The 9,549-nt window shown below is 49.5% G+C and overlaps 1 long non-coding RNA gene and 1 other non-coding gene across 4 annotated transcripts; both read left to right on the forward strand.

Annotated features, from left to right (window-relative positions):
- The first annotated feature begins 296 nt into the window (after nucleotides 1-296).
- LOC129040323 (uncharacterized) lies at nucleotides 297-5,843 on the forward strand. Of its 3 annotated transcripts, XR_008503597.2 has the most exons (5): nucleotides 297-2,315; nucleotides 2,743-2,819; nucleotides 4,420-4,489; nucleotides 4,803-5,027; nucleotides 5,544-5,843. It is a non-coding gene; the product is annotated as an uncharacterized LOC129040323 (long non-coding RNA). The 3 variants fall into 3 exon arrangements; XR_008503595.2 differs by having other exon boundaries at nucleotides 4,803-5,843; XR_008503596.2 differs by having other exon boundaries at nucleotides 4,420-5,843.
- LOC129041832 (small nucleolar RNA SNORA9) lies at nucleotides 3,330-3,462 on the forward strand. The gene has a single exon (XR_008503967.1). It is a non-coding gene; the product is annotated as a small nucleolar RNA SNORA9 (small nucleolar RNA).
- Nucleotides 5,844-9,549: the final 3,706 nt, after the last annotated feature.

Consider the following 9,549-nt stretch of genomic DNA (forward strand, 5'->3'; position numbering starts at 1 on the left):
AATTATCCTTAAAAACTGTGACCTCCAAATGCTTGGGGAGACTGATTTGAGTAATAAAAAAAGTCCCAGCTTCCCACACAGCTGGCTCTGCATGAATTATTCTTTCTCTATTGCAATTCCCCTGTCTTGATAAATTGGTTCTGCCTAGGCAGCAGGCAAGGTGAACCTGTTGGGCCATTACAATCTCATAGCAGTGGCAGAATGGACAGACCAGTGAACCCTGTGCTAGGACAACCTGCACCAGGCCCTGGCTGTTGTAGAAGGTCTTTTTTTTTTTTTTTTTTTTTTTTGAGATGGAGTTTCACTCTTGTTGCCCAGGCTGAAGTGCAATGGTGCGATCTCGGCTCACCACAACCTCCACCTCCTGGGTTCAAGCGATTCTCCTGCCTCAGCCTCCCAAGTAGCTGGGATTACAGGCATGCACCACCACGCCTGGTTCATTTTGTATTTTCAGTAGAGACCAGGTTTCTCCATGTCGGTCAGGCTAGTCCCAAACTCCCAACCTCAGGTGATCCGCCCGCCTCAGCCTCCCAAAGTGCTGGGATTACAGGCATGAGCCACCGCGCCTGGCCTGTTGTAGGAGGTCTTGAACAAACCACTTAACTTGTTTGGGTGGGCCTTAGTTTCCATGTTAGTAATCTGGAAGTAACAGTTCTGCCTTATCTGTCTGTTAGGGTTTTGACATTTAGTGAAGTATGGGACTTGTATACTGTAAAGTGATTGAATGTATTTACTAGGTGCAATACATAAAATACGAGTTTCAAGCACTGCTCTGCTTTTACTTATAGAACCACGTTCTCACTTTTCTAGCCTGATCATTCAACACCCTTGAACACATAGTCCTTATCTCTCGCTCCTCACTGAGACCCTTCCAGAACACTACAAACTTGTAATACTTAGCTGTATCACCAGCAAACCATGTCCTTCCCAATTTCAGGACCTTTCAATGTGCTTTCCTCTGCCTGGGGGTGGGTGGGGGGTGGAGGGTAGTTTTCTCCCAACCCATGAAACCTGTCCACAAAGGTAGAAGAGACAGAAAACCATTATTGAATAAGTATTAAACCAGATTCTGATGCCGTACATCACATGCAACCTGCTAAAGGCAACACAAAGACAGAAACTCACTTTTTCTACACAGCTAAGTAGAGATAGCCCATCACATTATGTAGGTTTTGCATTTTGGAGTCAGGTGCCAAGTTAAGTCTTTGTCCTCCTAAGAAGCTGGACTCTTGGCCCTTTCGTCCCTTAACAATTGCATTTCTTTCTTTCTTTGTTTTTGAGACGGAGTCTCGCTCTGTCTCCAGGCTGGAGTGCAGTGGCGCTATGTCGGCTCACTGCAACCTCCACCTCCCGGGTTCAAGCGATTCTCCTGCCTCAGCCTCCCGAGTAGCTGGGATTACAGGTGTGCACCACCAGGCCCAGCTAATTTTTGTATTTTTAGTAGGGACAGAGTTTCACCATGTTGGCCAGGATGGTCTCGATCTCTTGATCTTGTGATCCGCCCGCCTTAGCCTCCCAAAGTGCTGGGATTGCAGGCGTGAGCCACCGCACCCAGCCAACAATTACACTTCAAGGAGATGGCTCCCAAGAAACATTCCTGAGTTGAGCCTGGCCATAGAAGAAAAAGACTTGAGTACATTTGGAAAGGAGAGAGGCTGAAATTTTGAAAGAAAAAGGGAGGGGGATGGTTTCTTGTCCCTTATTTTCCGCAGGGAAAATTAAACCCTATGTATAATTTGTATTTGCCCTTCCACCTGCATCACCTTTCCCACATGCTCCCACAGGCAGGCTCCTGTTCATTCCCAAGGCTCCGTGTCCACATCGTGCTTGGATTCCGCCCGGCCCCGCCTGTGAGGCCGCACCAGGAAGGCACCACCCATTAGGGGTTCAGCGCGCCCCTCCAGGCCACGCAGTCAGGCCTCCGTCCTTTTAGCTGTAGGGGCAGATTACGTAACTCCAGCCTTCTGGTCACTAAAGGAGGGTAACAAAGGGCGGTCGAGAGACTCCACTGAGTTGACACGCAGACGCAGCCTCAGGACCCTAAACTCTACGCCCCAACATACCCTACCAAGTGAGCGCCAGCGGCCGCGTGACGTCATCTACCCCAAAAGCTGTGGCCCCGGCCACGCACGGCTTCGGGGCGGGACTACGCGGTGACGTCGAGGTGCGCGGCGCAGCGCGCGGCGTCAGTCTTGGCTGGCAGACTTTGTACTCTGTATTCCGTACGCGGTACTCGCAGCGGCGCGGTCTTCGGCAGCCTAGTCATCCACCGCCATCCTGGGCCCCACGTGTTGCCTGACCATTCCTGAGCCCAGGTAGGGGTCCTGGGGGATCGGGTTCATTGGCGGGCGGCGTGGGAGGCTGGGCCGCAGTGAGTGGGGGCACCAGTGGTTCTTGGAGCCCAAGCCTTCACTACACGTGCTACTTCCTCGCAAGAGGCGGTTGAGCGCGTTCGGAACATTTTACCCGGAGGAGACTCGGGGGTTACGTGATGAGTAACCTCGTGCTTCTCTTTCAGCAGAGAAGTGGGGCTTCTGCATGACCTGGGTGGACCCCAGTAGGTGGGATGGGACATGTGGTCAGGAGGGACCTCACCGGAAGGCATAGAGTAGCGTGTAGACCTACCGCAAGAGAGGCTGTAGAGTGGGCCAGGCGTTGCAAGGAGCTAGAGCTGGATAATGGTTCAGAGGCACAAGCTGGAGCTAACTGCGTTTGGAGCTAACTGCATTTGTTCCCTTCTAGGTGGGAGCCGTGGCTGAGGTGACGGTCTCAAAGTGGAAGAGCTTACTGTCACAGCAACTCTTTTGCAAGATGCCCCGGTAAATCACGTTGCAGAGACCCCAACTCTGCCTTCCTGGAACTAGGCCTGCGTTTTCTCTGAACCATTATTTCATGGGGAAAATGAAATCTACTTCATGTGCCTGGCCTACTTACTCCTTCAGAAATGATTTCTGAGCCGTAAGATACATGAGAAAAAAATGAAGGGGAAAAGGCAATATTTATATTAACTACACGATGATAAGGATGTTTCTGGTCACAGTGAAAAGCCATGCTAGAATTGTAGTGTCATAGAATAATGTGGAAGTTTAGTTCGTGTTGTCTGATCTATTTAATAATTTAATAAGGTTATCTCCTCCAAGACACCTTCCCTTCTTCCTCAGCCAGACAGGATCTTCCCCTGAGAGTCATCAGTAGCTCTGGGCTCCTGGAACCAAGCTCAGGTGCCTAATTGAACTCTGGTCTCTTCCCACAGCCTCCAGCAGGGACTGGTGCTTAGTGAGAGTGGACTGCCAGATTCCTTGAGTGTGGGGGATTTGGGTGAATGAGGGTAGCAAGCCTCCAGCGTGCTTGGGTCTGCGGTGACCCTATGCATTCCTTTAGTGCTTGCTAGAACAGTTTTGAAACGGTTTGAGGCCTTGCCCTGCTCCATCCAGAGCAAGGTTATAGAAATTTCAGACAATGACTTCCTCCCTCCTGGATCTAGCATGCTGGGCCTTGTATAGATCTGTGCCATTTAATGTGGCAGCCACTTGGCATGCATGATAAAATTAAATTTGGAGTTCTATTTCATTTTCACACTATCCACATATCAGGTGGTCAGTAGCCACAGGTGGCCAGTGGCTACCGTATTGGACCGCACAGATGAGAGGGCATTTCTGTCGCTGTGGAAGTTGTTCTGGCCAATGCTGGTGTGAAAGGTGAAGGGAATCCTGAGTGTTTGCTATGCTCCAGGCTCAGTACAAATTTTATTTTATTATGCACTTAAAGCAAAAGCCTTATAAAAGTTGAGGATGAAGCCAAGAGAGGTGGTAAGCGTAGGAGTTGAAACAGTAAAGAGGAATAACAGGGAAGAGTCCTGCCCTGAGAGACTCATGGAACAGGATATTTACAAGGCAAAGCAAAGAGAACCAAAGTCTCAGTTCTGCAGAGGAGCTGAGTGCCCCAGGAGCTAGTGGAGGGTGAGGTCAATGTGTGCTCATCTTAAAGGAAAAACTCATGGAAGAGGAAGGTGCTAATGTTGTTGAACACCTATTTTGCGCCAGACCTCTTAATTCTTGTTTTAAATCTTTGAGGTATCACCATGAGGTCGTTTTTAAGTTCAGTACAGATGAGGGGCCCAAGGTCAGAATTATGTGTCCAGGGTTGCCCAGCCACAAACCAGCAGATCAGGGTTTGATGCCAGGCCTCTCTAACCCTGCAGCCTGAGTGGAATATAGAAGCTGGTGGGAAGTTTGAATGGGAAGGAGATGGATGCCTTCAAGTTCTTGTCTTGGTGTTAGGTGTGTTAAAGGACTGGCTGGGATGGGAAGAGTGTTGCTGGCTTGAGCATAGCACGAGCGGCACAGCTCCTGTGTTCCTCTGGGTGGTGGGGTCACCTCTCTTAAAGGTAGAGGCTTCCAGCTGATTCTGTCTTTTCAGGCCAGGAACAGTTGCTGAACACCCCAGGCCTGCTGAGGTCCCTCCTTGAGTCTCATGTTCAAGCAGTCTTGTGAGTAAAGCACTGGCTACCCCTTTTCACTTACTATCTTTTCAAGGATGTTCCACCACCTTGGAAGGTAAGAGGTAGTACCTTCTTCCAGAGCAGAGGGCAGGCATTCTTGCTGTGCGCTGTGAAAGGGTAGAGTCCTGCGCTCCTTTCCTGTAGTAGTCCAGTGGCCCATGCAGGTGCCTCTGACTCCCCTATGGGAACTGGGGCAAGCTTGGGAGTGTGGTTGAAAATGCTGATACTCTGGCTATTGCTATTGCTTTGAATAATCAGTGGTCCCTTGTCCCTAATCGAGGAATTTTGTATTTTCTACCAGTGTCCATGAAACTGGGAGGCGACCTTGTTAGCTGCCAGTTCCTGACAGCCACCTCTCACCAGTGGCCTCACTCTGTGTCCCTGACCCAGCACAGGGCACAAGAGTGCCTGCCATCCCTCAGTGTTTCTACAGCAGCAATCCCGAGATGCCAGAGCTAGAGGGGACCTGACCTGAGAGAAGATACCTTCAGTGGCTGCCAGGCTGTTCCTTGGAACCTGTGCAGGGGTAAGTGTGCAGGAAGGTCTGACCTGGCAAGTCACTTCACTCCTGTTTTATTTAGAGTCACCTGGCTAAGGAAAAGTTCAAAAACCGTCGCCTTATTTTGACCTTCCCGTATTGTAAGTCAGGTGATTGAATCCCAGAAAGGTTCATTGTCTTCAAGCTGACAGTACTATTTTGGGACAAACAGTTGTCTAGTGTTTGGACTCATGAACGCTGATTCTTGGGGGTGGTATTTTACTGCTTTTCTGATTTAGTTTCAACATGTATAGTCTTTTCTCCAGAGTTACCTTAGGTCAGTGGCCAGTGTTTCAGCCCCTGGAAAGGGCATGGGCTGCCACTGAGGTTGGTCACAGGCCTCTCAGCTCATGGCGGGAGTGGGTTCAGGAGTTGGTAAGTAGGATTCAGTTCTGTTGTTGCCACTGATGGCAACAGGGGTTTGTAATAATCCCTAGTTGTGTCAATTATGTCACTTAATTTTTACAACAGGTCTCTGAAGTGTTTCTCATCTCATTTTTACAGATGAGGCCTGCCTGTGTTAATACACTTAGTGAGGAGTGGAGCTGAATTTAAACGCAAGTCTTGGCACCTTAATTGAGCAAGTTTGAAACCTCGCTTGTTGCCCTTCTGGAAGGAGTCAGGAATTTCCAGTTCTGGGCCTTGGCTGTGGGTCTGACAGACAGACCTCTGGCCCTAGGTTTGGGTGCCAGGTTCTCTGCTTCCAGAATGAGAGGCTTTGCTGTGCACCAGGACCTGGGCCCTTCTGGTATCTCCTGAATGAAAAACAAGGGATATTTAATAAATATGGATTTAAATATGTAATTTAGTCTTGCCTCTTCTTTACGTATGCCAGATGGAAAGATAGGAAGACCCTGCGTCTTCTTGAAGGAGTTGTCAGCTAAGTCCAAGGGATCCCCAAGTATTTCACCATTCTCAATGCTCATGCTTGTAGATAGCCACTTGGAACTCTGATCATCTTATGTGCACGTGCCACCGGTTTCAACTTACAGTGGCAAGCTGTGGTGAGAGTTCACAAGCCAAGGCCAACTGGCTGAGTTCTACAATGAGGTGATGGTGCACAAAAGCACTGTCATCAGGAGCTTTACCTTCAGATCCTCAGTGGTTTCCAGGAACATTTGATGGTTGGCTCGATAAGACATTCTGTCTCTTCAGATAGTCTTAGGTATTCACCTAAGCATTCAAACAAGTTACAGAAGTAATACCCTTAATTTGTGTGATATGCCCCAGGTTGGTGTTGGGGATGTTGTCAAGGAATGTTGCAGCAGGCCAGGCCAAGGCCTGACAAATAGAGCCATTAAAGTACCAGTGACTTTTTTTTTTTTTTTATTGAGACGCAGTCTCTGTCGTCCAGGCTGGAGTGCAGTGGCATGATCTCAGCTTACTGCAACGTCTGCCTCCCGGATGAAGTGATTTTCTTGCCTCAGCCTCCCAAGTAGCTAGGATTACAGGCGCCCACCACCATGCCCAGCTAATTTTGTATTTTTAGTAGAGGCGGGGTTTCACCATCTTGGCCAGGCTGGTCTTGGAACTCCTGACCTCGTGATACACCCACCTCAGCCTCCCAAAGTGCTAGGATTACAGGCGTTAGCCACCAGGCCCAGCATTTTTTTTTTTTTTTTTTTTTGAGACGAAGTCTTGCTCTGTCACCCAGGCTAGAGTGCAGTGGCATGATCTCAGCTCACTATAACCTCTGCCTCCCGAGTTCAAGCGATTCTCCTGTCCCAGCCTCTCAAGTAGCTGGGATTACAGGCACATGCCACCATGCCTTAATTTTTGTATTTTTAGTAGAGATGGGGTTTTACCATGTTGGTCCGGCTGGTCTCGAACTTCTGACCTCAGGTGATCCACCTGTCTCGGTCTCCCAAAGTGCTGGGATCATAAGTGTGAGCCACTGCGCCCGGCCTCCAGTGACTTACATTCAATTTACTACTGACAGTGAATGGAAAAGCACCCAAAAGGGCCTGCAACAGGAGGCACAGCATCTCACCTTGCTGAGGAGCCAATTCTAGACTGCAGCTGAGCAGATTGCCTAGTCTGCAGCTATACCATGGGGGGAGTGGGGTATGAACCGGAAGTCTCACATCCCTGCTTAGAAAAAAATCCCAGGAGACAGCAACTCCTGATAGCCTCCCAGAAGGATGGAGCAGGGAATGGAGCTCGCCTTATGGCAGCGCCTCCTAGGCCTCCACTCTCAGTTCCAGGAGGCTCAGTTGAGCTGTGTGGCCTGTGGCCTATGAGAGTACACCCCTTGGTAGAGCCATTCCCCTACAATTAGCCCAATGGTATCACCTCAGATGAGGTAAAAAAAAATTTTAAATAGAAATACTAATTTATGGTACAGTTGTGTAGAGCCGAAAAAGCAACTCCCCTGAAAGGGGACATTTTTCTGGGGCTGGGGATTTGCTGCAAGGTCAGCACCAACAGAGCAAGCCTGGGATTTGAAGGTTGCATCGAGGAGGTTGAGGGCAAGGGAACTGCAGGTGCAGCAGTAGGAGCCCTGGTGGAGGGAGGCATTGTGAAACTGATCCAGATGAGATAATGAGAGTGAAACTCACCAGGGCCAGGATGGTTTCCTCAGCCCCTGCCAGGCTTGAGTTGATGGTGGCCCCTCCTTGCTGTCCTTCCATTAGGAGCCTCTGCCTTTGTTCATCTACCTGTTCTACCAGTCATACCCCGTAAGGAGCATGCCCTGGGGAAGCTGCAGATAGAGCTACCATTTGTCCTGCCTTCTGAGGACCAGGCCGTGACTCTGACTGACCGGCTTTTCCCTGGGGTTTGAGTAGGACCCACTGAATTCAGTGCTAGAAGGGCCCAGAGGTCTGTTGACCCAGGAGGGAACTTCCTTTGCAGTGATGTCATCTCGGCCTCAGTTTTAATATATGTAAAATGAAAATAACAGTAACTTCTACATGTGTCATGAGAATCAAATGAGGCAATGCATGGCAAATTTGTGCAAACTACCAAGGAAGGACGCCCAGGGTCCCAGCAACCAGCAGCGGCTAAAGCAAGGGCGGGCGAACCCCTCCCACCAGCCAAATCTCTGAGCTAAGAGTGGTCTTGACATTTTTAAGTGGTTAGTGGTGGGGGAAATACCTAAAATAGTATGATTACGTGACAGATGAAAAGTTTGCAAAGTTCAGATTTCGGTGTCCTTAATGTTTTACTGGAACACAGCCATCTTGGTTCCACTGGTTGGCTTGACTCCCTGGGGGCTGGGGAAGTGAAACTGAAAAGGCAGATGAGCTGGCAAGAGTCTGGGTGAGAATTCCCAGACTTGAGTGTAGGTTTGGGAAACCCTTCAAAAGCACCAGCCCAAGAGCCCGGGGGTGGGGAGGAGGCCACACTTATCAGAGTTCCGAAGGACTGATCTTGAATTTGCCCAAGAGGAGCCCCAGGTCTGGCCCAGGGTGGAGCCAGAGGCTGCCCACTTACAAATTTGGGGATTTTTCAGGCCAGCGGCCCCTTGTCGCAGATGGCGCATGACTCAGTTTTATTAGGTACTTGGATAAGTACTTTCAGTTTTATCAGGAATGCATTTGCTTTAAGGTATTTGAGAGAAAAAAAAATAACCTTAACTTGCCTATCCGTTACTTCAAAGTTTAAAAAATGGGATGACTGAAAGACAATAGTTAAACTAGTGCTTATGAGTACAACAAATCTCAAAGGCAGCACATGAATGACTGAAGTTTGGCAATTCTGGAGTCTGCCCTCTGACCTCCCTGTATGAGGGAAGGGGTGAAAGAGAAATGTCCCCAGTCTATTTGTAGGATGAGAGAGAACTGCATCCATTTGACCTTTGATGAGAGAATTGCCCCAGTGTTCCTACAGGATGGGTGTGACCTGCCCCAGTCTGTCCTGGGATGAAAAAGAACTTTTTCCAGTCTGTCTGGAAGCTAAGAGAACTGCACCCCTCCCACTTCTTCCAGGAGCACCAAGGGTCAGGAATGAAGTGTTTGGAGATTTTGGCCACTCCCTAAATGCAGCCACTGCCCAAATGCGCTGCCTCATCTTCAAAGCGCAGGGACAGCAGTTCTGAGATGAGGCCCCAGGGCTCCAGGCATGTGCCTGGTCCTCACTGCAGTTTATGGGGGATTGGCTGGACGCAAGTACAAAGCAGAGGACAGTTAGGGGCACAGGGGTCCCACTGAAGGCCAGCCCCATGCAGAGGATGCTCTGGGGTCCTCTGTCCCTCCCCCGTGGATGGGGTGGGGAACTGCAGTGCTAGGACCACTGGCCCTTGGCAGGTCACACAAGAAGCTTTGCTCGTCTACACCCCATTGTGGCCTTCACACTTCAAAGAAGGCTGTTGCCCCCACCCCAAAGGCCTGGGCATTAGGATCCTTTTTCATTTTTGTATGAATGTACAATGTACATACAGTAAATTGCATCCAGTGTTCAGTTCTGACTTGAGAGACACGCACAGCCAGGTAACCAAGATCACGTCAAAAAGTCTTTCTTTAAAGTCCCACAAGTGACTCTAATGTGCTGCCAGGGTTGGAAACCAACC

Source organism: Pongo pygmaeus, chromosome 6 (assembly GCF_028885625.2).
Source record: "Pongo pygmaeus isolate AG05252 chromosome 6, NHGRI_mPonPyg2-v2.0_pri, whole genome shotgun sequence".
In the NCBI taxonomy this organism is placed as follows: domain Eukaryota; kingdom Metazoa; phylum Chordata; class Mammalia; order Primates; family Hominidae; genus Pongo; species Pongo pygmaeus.